Source organism: Lytechinus variegatus, chromosome 7 (genome assembly GCF_018143015.1).
Source record: "Lytechinus variegatus isolate NC3 chromosome 7, Lvar_3.0, whole genome shotgun sequence".
Taxonomy (NCBI): Eukaryota; Metazoa; Echinodermata; class Echinoidea; order Temnopleuroida; family Toxopneustidae; genus Lytechinus; species Lytechinus variegatus.
Window position 1 is genome coordinate 36656680 of NC_054746.1, and position 14125 is coordinate 36670804.

Below are 14125 nucleotides of genomic sequence, written 5' to 3' on the forward strand. Positions count from 1 at the left end.
GTGACATCATCAACCCTCTCATTTGGATGTAACTGGCTCGTTCATATAACCATTTTGTTAAAAATAAGCGAAACTTTGAAATGTCATAACTTTCTTATTTTACATCCAATTTTGATGAAATTTTCAGCATTGTGCTTGTCTGATTTTTCTCTATTGATTCAAATCAACATTCTCTGAGGTGGACTTGACCTTTAATTATACTTCACAATTAAATATCTAAAACATGGTAGAACTTGAACAATTTATATTCATTTTCTGGTGGGGTTCACTTTTGAGCAGCAGTGTATATATCCATATACTAGTAATGTTATGCGTAAAAAAGAAATGCTTTTAATGGTTTAACTTTTACTCCTTTATCTAGGGTTTGCATTAGTAGTAAATATTTGATAATTCGTAAGCACATATCTTTTATCTTATTTCTTCTTGACTCTTTCCTGTAAATTTGGTTATCCTGTACAAACCATTTTTTGTAATGAATTCACAATTAACATAGATGGTGTGCATGTAAAAGAAAGAAAACTCTGTTAGTCATTTTGAGTTTTTGTCAATTATACTTAAGTTCCTGAAGATTACCAGAATAGTTATCAAAGGAAACAGAAAATGGCACTAATTAGAATATCAGAATTGTCTTTGACCAAGTATCTAATTTTTTTTCAATTTTATTATTTCATAAATCTTATTTGGTTTAGAATAAGGTGAATTGCTTCTTTTAATCAAATTTACCATGAAACAAGCAATTATAGAATGTCATCAAAAATTATCAGTAAAATTAGAAATTAGTATGATCTTATTCTTCTTTTGAATTGATAACATCTTAAAGCAATATTTAATATTGGATGTTCTCTCATTTCTGTTCATACTGCCTCATAAGTCATAATCACACATTTTAAATGCCCATTTTTATTTAATATTTTTGGGGGCAGAAAGCAGTGAGTAAAAACCATTGCTGCTAATTTATTGCAAAACAGTCACAAATCACAAAAATGCATTTTCTAAATTGTTGTATTAAGTGAAATGTGGATCTGTTTGCTAGAAGAAGAAAAAAAAACTTCAACTGTTTGTGATAGTTTTCCATGCTATGAGATAGGAATAAGTCTTTCTGCCAAAGTTATATTTTTAGCCCACAATTTTATACTCACCCTTTCCAAATTTTCCTGGAAGACTGAATTTCGTTTTACAAATACTATATACATAAATATTTTATTGATTAGTTTTCAAACTTGTAGACCAAGTTTGTGATTTTGTTTCCTGTTTTGCATATTTGCAATTTTTATTTTCTGGTTTCATTCTAGCTTTATTTTGGTGTGTGCAACCATCATGCATTCATATAACATGTGATTCTTAATGATTATCATAATCATGATTATTAAAAATATTCCTCTAAATGAATTTTCTTTGTTGCAATATGATCTACTTATACCAGTGCATAGAAATCTGTAAGCACTTATATCTGCCAGCAAAATATGTTCATAACCTACAAGTGATCATTCTGGAAGATATGAAAATTACTCCACAAAATATTATCTACTAGGCCTATATGGCTACAAATGATCCCACATAGCAAAACTGTCTATATCCCTTTTGCAAAGGCAGTCAATCCATCGTCCTTCCTTTGGCTCTGATGCTTTTCTGGTAAGCATCAACTTTGGTCAGAGCTTTTGATGTTGGAGCAGATTTTGCAGAATATTTATAATTGAATGTCATGCTTTGAGGCTGTAGGAACAACCACAGATACTGTTACTATGGCATTTATCATGGATGTCACAGAGTAATTGTTGATGAATTGGGGTGCTGGGAGCCATCTTTCCTGGAAGACATCTCTAACAACAGCTAAAAGGATGGACTGCTTGTGGTTACTGGTCCTTATTGAGGTCTGGAAGTCTTGATGCTCTTCTGTCTGGTGAAACATGAGTCTTGCTGTAAGCTATCATGGCATGATCAAAACCCATGGCTACCAACATAGCGGAGAAGACCATTGTTGCTATGAGAAACATTGTGAAGAAACCAACCTCTGACATCCACTGTATAGGGAGGAATGATATAGAAATATAAAGGTTTTTTTTTAGACAATTCAGGATAAAAGTGAATGAGAAACATTTAAAAATAGTTGGAGAGAGTAACAATGATTTAGACAGAAAGACATGAGTATAAAAGAAATAAGGGGAGAAATTCAAGAAAATAGAATTAAATGAATAAGTGTTTGGTAACGCAAAATGGTAAAATAGCCTTAAAACAGACATTCTGAAGCTCTTTGACATGCACTCATTAGAGTAGATAAAAATAGAATTCGAGGCAAAACGTGAGATTGGGATAAAAAAAGCATTGAAAGAAAAAAAATTAAGTGTGTATCAGAGATGACGGTGGTGAAGAAATTTGAAGAGGTTTATTTATAGGGGATAAGAGAGGAATATTTCGATGAGAAATTTTTGAAGTATTGAAAGAGCAAACAAGCCAATGATAATTTGTTGATGTATTCTTCTTTCAAGTCTTGTATTATATGTTATACTGTTCTTTGGCGATTAATTGTGAGAATATTTAGAGTCTGGTGAAAGATTATGGATTTTTTCACCAAATTTCAAGACTCCTTCACATGATATATGTACTTTGATACATTTAGTTAACTGCATCAGAAGCTCCAAAATTATAAGCCCCCATTTATTAGGTTTTACCAAGGTGTGTATTTGAGGGCATTTTCTTCTCCAAGAGCAGAACATGACTTATTTTACATTATGGAAGTGTTAAATGTATGCTTCTCAGGAAACTTAAAATTAATCTGAAATAACATTAATACTCGCTAGAGGGTATTCATTTGTCTCGCAATCTACTATGGTCAACAAGGAAATTTGTGATCACTCTCGCAAAAAGTGTTCACTTGCGTGATGCTCTTAAGACACTCAAGAATGATGACACCACTTTACGCAAACAGCTTGTACGCCCCAAAGACCCTATCCCTGATCACAGACGTGATGGCGTAGTATACAACATTCCTTGCCAGGGATGTGACGGGTCTTACATCGGAGAGACAGCCCGACCGATAGTTGAAAGCATTTCTGAACACAATCACGATGTTCGGTTACAGCGAACCGACACATCCGCGGTGGCAGAACATGCTTGGGAGAAGCAACACCACCCAGATTGGGAGGGTGTACATTGCATTGCCAAAGAAAGACATTGGTATACACGCAGGATTAAGGAGGCTATTAGTATACGTCTTTGTCCTAACAACTTCAACAGAGACAGCGGGATCGACATCCCTGATTTCTGGATGCGAACCATCCGACAGCACAATACCCCCTCACCTGGCAGTGCACGCTTACCTTATCGTTCCCGGCCCCGATCGAGGGACCGCTCAGCTAGTCAACCCCCGCCCACGGGAAACTAGCGAGCCCGCCAATTTTGGTCTCATTTGCATATTGCCGACCCACGGCGTATTTGCATATACCCCCAGCTTATTTGCATAACTCCTGACCAATCACACAACGGATCAGTGCCCACCTATTGTTCTCGCGTTTGTGCGTACGGTCTTGGAGATTAGTATAAATAGAGTACGATATCGGACAATCTTTGTCACTTGATAAAGAGTTGCAGCGGCACTCGAAAGCTCGTGAACTTGTAAGCTAGTGAACACTTTTTGCGAGAGTGATCACAAATTTCCTAGAAAGCCAGTGAACACTTTTTGCGAGAGTGATCACGAATTTCCTTGTTGACCATAGTAGATTGCGAGACAAATGAATACCCTCTAGCGATTATTTCAATCCGCAATAATGAACCTAATTAATCTGAAATAAGAGGCCCGTTCATTAATACTGTTGCATATGATTTATAGGACTTGTACTCACCAAACCAATCACTGAAAACAAGACAATACAGGCTACAACTCCTATTTTTACATACATCCTTGGTTGAGTGGTCAGTAATGAAATGGAAATAAATGTCCAGTAGACTGAGTAGTTGGTCAGATACTTATCCAAAAGTTAGAAATAATTGCTGAAATGCAGCAATTCAGATGTCCTGTATAATGTGAGAGAGAAGACAAGAAATCCTGTTCTTGAGACTGAAGTAATATCAAAGAACTGCAGACAAGAGTAAATACAAGTGAAAAAATGCAAAGGAAGAACACAACAATATCCCTTATACAGTCTACATGTTGATAAGTTAGGGAAGAATAAAATGTACGAAAAATGCTTGGTTTACGATTATGTATCGAATTTGTAGCAAAAATTGGTTTCCCAGTCTTTCAGCATTTAATTACCATGATTAAGTCAAGATATTCAAGGGAAAAAAATGTATTGTGATTTGTGAGAAAGCTTTTTTTTTTGTTAATGAGATCAGACCTCGAGATAAGAGCAGTTTTTTTTGGGGGGAGAGGTTGGGATGGAGATGAACAACACGGTGTAGTCTGCTGCGCAAACCCTTTACTAGAGTTAAGGGTCTTTATTGCAGCCTACTCATGCCTTGTGTACTGAAGGCCCTCTCGCTCAGAGTCTGCTTCATCTTTCAAAGTTGGGCACAGCAAGTTTTGTATGTGCTAGTCTTTGCATGGAGACACACTTGTTGATCAAAGTTTCAATCAGGGTCTGCGCCTGCAGACTAGACACTGGTGTATTGAGAAATTGGAATTAGGGGAAGATAGAATGGGAAGTAAAACTTCTTCAAGAGAAATGCATTGTTCTTAAGATCAAAATTCAATTAATGAATATCTGAGGACAAAATGACAAGATTCCTATTTTCCAAAATGATTAAAGTAAAGTTATATGAATATGATAGCTCAATTGTTTTCTGAAATAGCATCATTCTGAAGCCCATGTTCTGTCCCCCAAGGCATAGATATATATTATAAACATGGGGTTCTTTGCTGGTGGGTATTAATTCATCTCCAGACTGTTGATTATGCCCCCATTGAGAAAGGAATTTCAGCTGGTGACTTTGGAAAATGATTAGAGATATGGAAGGGCAAGAAGAGCAGAATTATCAGAGTGGGGGCACAGGAAAATTCAGTATACAGACAAAAATATGATTATGGAAGATCTCTGAGCGGGGGTTCATTTTTCTTAAAAATCTTTTTGCGGGTGGGTTAAACAATTGTAATTAACGATAGAGAAGAATATGCACCGATTCATGGCTTTCAACCTCCCCGCGTTAAGTGGAAATCTAAAGGTGATTGAGACATTGACATTCCCATTGCTCTTCCACATTAAAACAAGTAAACATCCAGCTTGATGATAAACCTTTAAAAACTTCTCACCAAAGTGAGGTTTTTCAATTCTCTTGTCTTGGCCAGAAATATAGTTACACATCATACTGGACATTTGGGGGAACAATAAGTTTGAAATATATATCATTATAGAATGTTCATATCTTACAAAGATGTGTGCCAATGCATATTGAATTTATTTTCATTAAAAAGAACAACAATATATGTTTAAATCAGTTCTTTACAACAGTTTTTTTTAAAGATGAGGAGGTTTTTATGTTTTATAGAATTCTTGTTGCACAGTAAATTTTGGAGTAAAAGCAAATAGTTTTTTCTTTGCCTAAAAGCACCAAGGATATGCTTTTCAGGAAGGAAGGAAATGTAGATCAAGCCATGAAGTGGCTGTCATTAGCAAAGGTTTTTCATCTTCATCAAAAGGTTTAAAGAAATTGATCTATCATTCAGTTTCAGGAAACTTTAGTACAAAAAAATATGATAATATACATAAGAGCTGTGATTGGAAGTTGCTTTTTTTCATTCATTAAGTCTTTTTACCCATTTAGGTTTCATGAGTGGGTTAAAAAATTGTAATTAATGATAGAGAAGAATATGCACTGATTCATGGCTTTTAATCTACCCACATTAAGAGGAAATATTTAGGCTGATTGAGACATTGACATTTCCATTGCTCTTCCGCATGAAAACAAGGAAACATCCAGCTAGAAAATAAACCTCTAAACTTTTCTGAGTTTTTTAAGTTTTACAATTTTCTTGTCTTGGCCAGAGATATAGATGAACATCATACTAGACGTTACTAGGGAAAAATTAAGATCCAAAATATGTACCATTTTAAAATGTTCATATCTAATAAAGATGTGAGTGAATGCTGTTTTTTTTTCAATAAAAAAACAACATTTTTTCAGCCAATTATTGCAATATTTCTTCTTAATTTGCCAGTTATGAATAAAGCAGCCTTTTGACGTTTTCAGTTATGGAGTTATAGCAAATAATGTAGTTTTATTTGCCTACAAGTACCATGGATATTATTTGAAGAAAGTTTGATATAGATCAAGCCAGGAAGTGGCTGTAATTAATCTTCATCAAAGGTTGGAAGAAATTATCCTTTAATTACAATTACTCATTTTTATTAAGTGGAAATCTTAAGCTGATTGAGACATTGACATTCCCATTGCTCTTCCACATTAAAACAAGTAAACATCCAGCTTGATGATAAACCTCTAACAACTTCTCTCCAAAGTGAGGTTTTTCAATTTGCTTTGTCTTGGTCAGAAATATAGTTGCACATTATACTGGACATTTTGGGGAACAATAAGTTTGAAATATATATCATTACAGAATGTTCATATCTTACAAAGATGCATGTGCCAATGCATGTTGAATTTATTTTCATTAAAAAGAACAACAATATGTGTTTAAATCAGTTCTTTACAAAAAAAATTTAAAGATGAGTAGGTTTTTATGTTTTATAGAGTTCTTGTTACACAGTAAATTTTGGAGTAAAAGCAAATAGTTTTTTCTTTGCCTAAAAGTACCAAGGATATGCTTTTCAGGAAGGAAGGAAATATAGATCAAGCCATGAAGTGGCTGTCATTAGCCAAGGTTTTTTTATCTTCAAAGGTTTAAAGAAATTGATCTATCATTTAGTTTCAGGAAACTTTAGTACAAAAAATATAATTATAATATACAGAAGAGCTGTGACGGGAAGTCGCTTTTTTTTACTCATTAAGTCTTTTTGCCCATTTAGGCTCTATGAGTGGGTTAAACAATTGTAATTAACAGAATAGGAAAGAATATGCACTGATTCATGGCTTTCAACCTCCCCGCATTAAGTGGAAATCTTAAGCTGATTGAGACATTGACATTCCCATTGCTCTTCCACATTAAAACAAGTAAACATCCAGCTTGATGCTAAACCTCTAAAAACTACTCTCCAAAGTGAGGTTTTTCAATTCTCTTTGTCTTGGTCAGAAATATAGTTGCACAATTTACTGGACATTTTGGGGAACAATAAGTTTGAAATATATATCATTATCACCCGTATCAGACATCTGAGCTGGTCATTTACAAAACCGTATTGCCCTAGATTCATAAATATCGGGAAGGGATAGGTATATTATTTGTATTTTCCTCGGTCTCAATGCGCATATTTACTTTGCATGCAGAGACGACGCAAAATATACCTTTGTATTTTCCCTGGTCTCACATCCGGGCATTTGAGGATGCGTATAAAGAGATACGCTTCATAAGGATCTGCGCGCCAACAATATACGTCATAATGAAAGACATCACTGGATCCAAGCGCTTGCAAGTACGTCATAATGGTAAAGTGCAGAGCCTAGACCCTTATATTAACAAGACACAATATAACTATTTTAAAAAGAAATATCACCATTATCACGATTTTTGCTCTAGATATCTGATTTGGATGATAATAAAAATATTGACTGGCTCTTCTTTCGGGGAACATCAAATATATTGCCCTTAAAAGACCCATATTGCCCTTGTCTAAAGACTCGGGCCAATATGATTCTTTTGCTGGCAATTTATTTGATGTTCCCTTCAAGGCTAGTCAATATTATATAATTATAGAATGTTCATATCTTACAAAGATGCATGTGCCAATGCATATTGAATTTATTTTCATTAAAAAGAACAACAATATTGTTTCAATCAGTTCTTTACAAAAAAATTTTAAAGATGAGTAGGTTTTTATGTTTTATAGAGTTCATGTTACACAGTAAATTTTGGAGTAAAAGCAAATACTTTTTTCTTTGCCTAAAAGTACCAAGGATATGCTTTTCAGGAAGGAAGGAAATATAGATCAAGCCATGAAGTGGCTGCATTAGCCAAGATTTTTTAACTTCATCAAAGGTTTAAAAACATTGATCTATCATTCAGTTTCAGGAAACTTTAGTACAAAAAAATATGATTACAATATACAGAAGAGCTGTGATTGGTAGTTGCTTTTTTTCATTCATTAAGTCTTTTTGCCCATTTAGGTTTCATGAGTGGGTTAAACAATTGTAATTAACGATAAAGAACAATATGCACCGATTCATGGCTTTCAATCTGTAGACCCACATTAAGAGGAAGTATTTAGGCTGATTGAGACATTGACATTTCCATTGCTCTTCCGCATGAAAATAAACCTCTAAACTTTTCTGAGTTTTTTAAGTTTTACAATTTTCTTGTCTTGGCCAGAGATATAGATGAACATCATACTAGACGTTACTAGGGAAAAATTAAGATCCAAAATATGTACCATTTTAAAATGTTCATATCTAATAAAGATGTGAGTGAATGCTGTTTTTTTTTTCAATAAAAAATCAACTTTTTTTCAGCCAATTATTGCAATATTTCTTCTTAATTTGCCAGTTATGAATAAAGCAGCCTTTTGACGTTTTCAGTTATGGAGTTATAGCAAATAATGTAGTTTTATTTGCCTACAAGTACCATGGATATTATTTGAAGAAAGTTTGATATAGATCAAGCCAGGAAGTGGCTGTAATTTAATCTTCATCAAAGATTGGAAAAAAATTATCCTTTAATTACTATTGCTCCTATTTAAAGTTATTTCTGTTGAAAACTCTTTACCTTTTATATTGTGATATTTAGACAAAGTATGCTTGGTGGGAAGATAATTAAATATTGATTAATGCTTTTGCAGTGAATACTGTTTCCATGAAAAATTCTGTAAGACTATGGTTGAATAATAAAAAAAAAACTTTGTGAAAATATTTTTTAGGCTTGATCTTTTAAAGAAATGTATATCATTAAAAGTGATTCTTTGTTATCAACACATCCAGTTATGAAAAATAATTAATAAGCACTGACATCATGAAGAAGTGAGGTTAGCGAGGTCTGATCAAAGTCTAAGTAACCAATGCAAAACATGATCTATGATAGGAGTCGTGTGACTACCAAGGTAGGGTGTCTATATATAAATAGAACATTTGAAATCGGAACTCCATGTTGCTCTATTCTAGATGCACTAATTGGAATACCTTCTGGTGCATCTTAACCATTTGGTTTCTGTCACAGTCCCTTTTAGCAACTAACTTTATTAGTATAAAGCATGCATGGAATTGTTTGTAGAGACATCCAACAACTACAAAATAAAAATTGTGAAGGATTAATTGATCTGTTGACTACCTTTAATCATCTATTGTAAAAGATTTTGAAATTCATATTTTGTTATGAGTATAGATTAGAGCACACAAGAGATAACAACAATAAAACAAAAAATGTTATTTTTTTAATCATATCTGCAAAATGCATCAAACATTTCTTGTGAGATGTCGAACAGATTGATAAGTTCTAAGAGTTTGCATAAAGTAAAGTTGTGTAGATATTTCTTTTGATATTACCATCTTATGAGTACCCATAACAAATCTCTACCTGTTCTTTTCTATATAAACTTTTAAAATCCTTGTAAAAAAAATGGGTTGGTAAGCTTGAAAACTCCTTTCTTTTCATCTTCCTTCCCTGTGTTAGGGTTAGATCCATGTCATTTGTAAAAGACTTGAGTTTGATCTATGAAGGATGTGGTATGGCCTCTGTCTGTCAGCATGGGACATGTGGTTAATTGGAGTAAACATGGTCAACTGAAGTGAATAATAATTTAGGATTTCTAATTAGAATAAGACGAAAAAGAAGTTTTAAGTTCGTTATCAGGCAACATCCCTTATTCATGCCCATCTTATCCTCTGGAAGGAAGGAAATAGAAAGAATGAATGAGAAATATAAACCATCTTCATCCTAAGTTTTATCATGTTTGATAGCAAAGTTTTTCAATGAAATATTTGTAATGTACATGAACTAATAACAAAAAAAAGCACAATTTAACAACTATACGTGAAAACCTGAAAAACAAAAAGTCAAGTGCTGGCAAATATCTTCCATCTACTATCTGCCAGATTATATTAAAATCTACTGATAATATTCATGATTTTTTTAAAATCTGCTGGTTTAAAATTTAAATATCCCCAAAAGTTTAGACAATATTCATGACTTTCAATATGATTGAATTTTGAGATACAAGATGGGGTTTTGTTACTCTAGGATAGTTCTCAGAATATTACGCAGTTCATCTACCTCATAATGCCAGAGAGTTGTACTATCAACACTACTGCATAGATAATACTGGCACCATGAGTGAAGATGATCTCTTCAGTATCAAATGATCCTCCTTCACTGGTCTTGATTGTAATGAAGTATCCAGCTTATCATAACATCTACTTGTCGTCTGTCATATGTTATCATTCTCCAAACACTATCTATTTCAATTGTAAATGAATACCTCTTAACACCAGTGATCAAAGACCCATGTGTTAGGTTAAGCCTAAGTAGTTTGTTATTGGATGCAACAAAAGTCAGTGTAACTGTACAAGTAAATGAAGTTTCAAAATGTTGTATGATTATGGCAACTTTTTCTAGTAGTTTACATACATTGGGTAACTTTTTAATGACTACTGAGCCATTTTTGCTATGGTATTTGTCAATAAAGCAAAGTTGCCATAAACCGTCCTGGAATGTTCTTTTTTAAATGGGCTTCGGATCATGGACATGATAAAATGTTATTTGAAAGGGAAACATTTGTCAAATCTCATTTTAATAAGGCAGCAGTATGCAAATAATATACATCAGAGGTATTGATTGGTAAGAATTACACGCACAAGGTACTTCTGGAACAATTCTAACAATTGGCATTTCGACTGTTTCTAATGTAACAAGTATGGGCAATTCTAATGCCCAAAGAAAATTATGTAAATGATATGTTTTATAAGATAGTATTGTAGTTCCTTTGTCCTGTTTCATAAGCACTTGTTATGATAGAACATGGCATGATTTCTATAACCAATTTTCCATTAGCCAATCAGGTTTGAAGGATTTCAGTAGCTTTTAACTGTTATTGTAGATTTGTTATAACAATGGTATGAAATGAAACATCTATTGTTTAATAAATCATCCTCAAAACCATGACCGGTCAATAGAAGTATTACCAATCATGAGCAAATATGACTGCGAGCTAATATGAATAATTGGTCATTTGATGGATTTTAGCCAATTATCTCATTAGGCTCTATATCACTGTTTTATAATGTTCTCTACTTGTAATATAATTCTTCCATTCGTCTGTGCCATACAAAGTGCATCTCACACATGAATCAGAATTAAAGGTCGTTTTTTTTTAATCCTTATAAGGTTTCATTCTTTATGTAAGCTTGACTATATTTATATCTTAATAAGATATCTGTTTCTGTGATATGTTCAGTTGTATGGAAGCAAAATGTTTAAGAGCCTATAATTGAATGTCTGGATTGTACCAAATAGATTAACATAAACACAATATTCATTTTGTTACATCATTTCAAATACAAGCTTAAGAAAGTTTAAAAACTACACAGGATTGGTGATTGCAGCAGTTCAATTTCTCATAGTCTTCAAAAGAAAATATTTCTAGATTCGTAACAAAGTAATTTACAGAATTGTAAGGTTTAAAAAAAAAATTTTACCTGCAAGATAGCTTGACTAAATCCCCAAATTAAGTGATCCACAAAGAAGAAATCTCAACAACCTGATCTCAATCGCATAGGATACACAACAAAGTGTTGCAAAAAGAATAGAAATCCAAATTAAGTTCCCTAGTAGATTCACAGCAAGAGGATTGTATGAGGACAGGTCCAATTAATCAATTCCTGTCTAATAGGTGCTGGTCCATTGATCGAGATAGACAGTAATTGTTTCGGCTGCCTGCAGTTTGTTTGACGTGTACACAAACAAATCCCAACCCACACTTCCAAGTTGATGGTAGAAGAATTACCTCCTCACTGGGCCAGAGTAGTTGCACCCCACATGGGTATAATCTGTAGGATAATGTTGCCTAGCGATAGTCTTAGGGAGGACGTGTTGGATGTAGGTGCTAGTATGGAGGGAGTTAGCCCATTTACTCTTGACTTTGGATCTTAAAGGAATGGCCCCATTAAAATGAATTTTAGTTTCTTGGCAGAATAAAATATATATTATTGAAAGCTAATTGAGTAATAATGTGAGGGATGATCATGATACGCAAGCAGGTGTTATAGATTCAAAGTTAGACCAAATCAAATGGAATGAGATCTGATTAGATTATAGCTTCATTAAATTGATTGTAGCTGTGAGTGAACTATACCAAGGTGGTAGGAGTCAAAGGGTTAGATTCCATTTTCCTAGTGTATAGGACTTTTATACTGCAAAGTATATAAACAAAAGTACAGGATAATCTTTATGAGAAAGTTCCTTTTCCATTAAAGAAATTCATGGAATCCATTTTCTTTAGTGGTTATAATTGACATCGAGTATTTTGAAGAATAACAAAGTTTACATCAGAGTGAATGTGTTATTTTATCAACCGATATGAGGTTCCTGAGAACATGCATTAACCCCCAGTTTCTTGCAAGCCCAACACATAAATGACTTTATCATGTGTCCAGTGTTAATGGGGTTAACCAAGTAGGGTTGTCCCAAGGAGGTGACGGCAAACCAAGCCTGGATTTGGCGAGACTTGACTGGCTGGAATGTAAGGTATGAGAGCTATGCTACGATGCAAGTTCAAACCGATGGTAGGCCTCAGTCAAGCCCATGTTACTACAAATCAAAGACAATGTCATCTTAAAATGTTGGACTTGGTCATAGAAGCGATGGAGCTACTGGGGAGGGGAAGACCCCCTGAGAATATTTTTGACTAAGATACTCAATCTTTGCCATAAATGTATATGTAGTTAATTCAATGAGAGAAAAATGTCTGAAATCTCCAATGGGGAATAAAGGTCCTGATACATTTTTTTTAATGCAAAATACATGTTTGGATTTTTGCCAATGCCTGCCCAACTATCTTGGATTTCATATTCCTTCATTTGCACTACAAGAACTGCCATGTCGTTCCTTTTAACTTAGTTATACCATGGGCCATCAGTCATCCAGTTCACTTCAAATGTTAGGATAAATATTTGTAAGCCTTCATGAATTATTGGATGCTTCAAGATATCTTTACTGCATTTCTGATTCCATTTACCCTACTCTGGCAAAACCTTTTTTAAGAGTTGAATAAATGTTTAATTAACATGCTAATTCTTAGTTATTTTTGTTCATATGATCAATCAATAAGCTACTTTGTCAATTTTTCCTTCAGACTTTTTATTGATTACAAATATGAAATTGCTATGACAAATTTAGTTAGTATATCAGAAGCTTTTTTTATGACCAATTTTCTGAAAAAGGACCAGGAATATTACAAACATTATTAAAGTTTATACAGGATTACAAGATGAAGGAGGAAGAGGAAGATGAGGAGGAATCAGAGGCAGATGAAAGAGAAGAAGATCTGTCCGTAATTATGTCTTAGATTCCTGTTCCTGTCAGGAAGTGAAACATGTGTTATATTTAGTTACACTATTGTAAATCTTTAGTAGAACTTATTAGCCAACTGTTTTCCATTATTTCATTCTGCTTCAGCATTATGGAAGATGTGTTTATTAACAAAAGCCTTGTTTTATTCACACATGGTATCCCTTACATTGACACCACATGGTTCAACTTACAGACGCCCCAAGCTGTATTCAAGCTGATGAACCTATCCAATTTTGAATGCAGCTTGATTAGTTCATGAGTTTACACAATTAAAACAGAGTAGGATAGTAAATTGAAGATACAGAATCGCTAGGAGGAAGTTTATTGGTATTCTCAGAGGTTTTGTATCCATGAAGGAATTTCTAATTTAGAATATCCCTGATTGAAATTCAGTCAAGTTATCTTTCTTTTGATATTAGATCTAATTATTTTTAATCTTCAGAGAACCTTAACTTACTAGTGTTTGCTTTGTGGAGAGAATGTAGGATAAGAAGAATGAGAGTGAAAGGGGCGGCATGGTGA

At 33.7% G+C, this 14125-nt stretch overlaps 1 long non-coding RNA gene across 1 annotated transcript; it reads right to left on the reverse strand.

Annotated features, from left to right (window-relative positions):
* Positions 1-415: 415 nt before the first annotated feature.
* Positions 416-12428, reverse strand: LOC121419170. Its single transcript, XR_005970559.1, has 3 exons — positions 11731-12428; positions 3840-4011; positions 416-2021 (listed from the first exon to the last, which is right to left on the reverse strand). It is a non-coding gene; the product is annotated as an uncharacterized LOC121419170 (long non-coding RNA).
* Positions 12429-14125: the final 1697 nt, after the last annotated feature.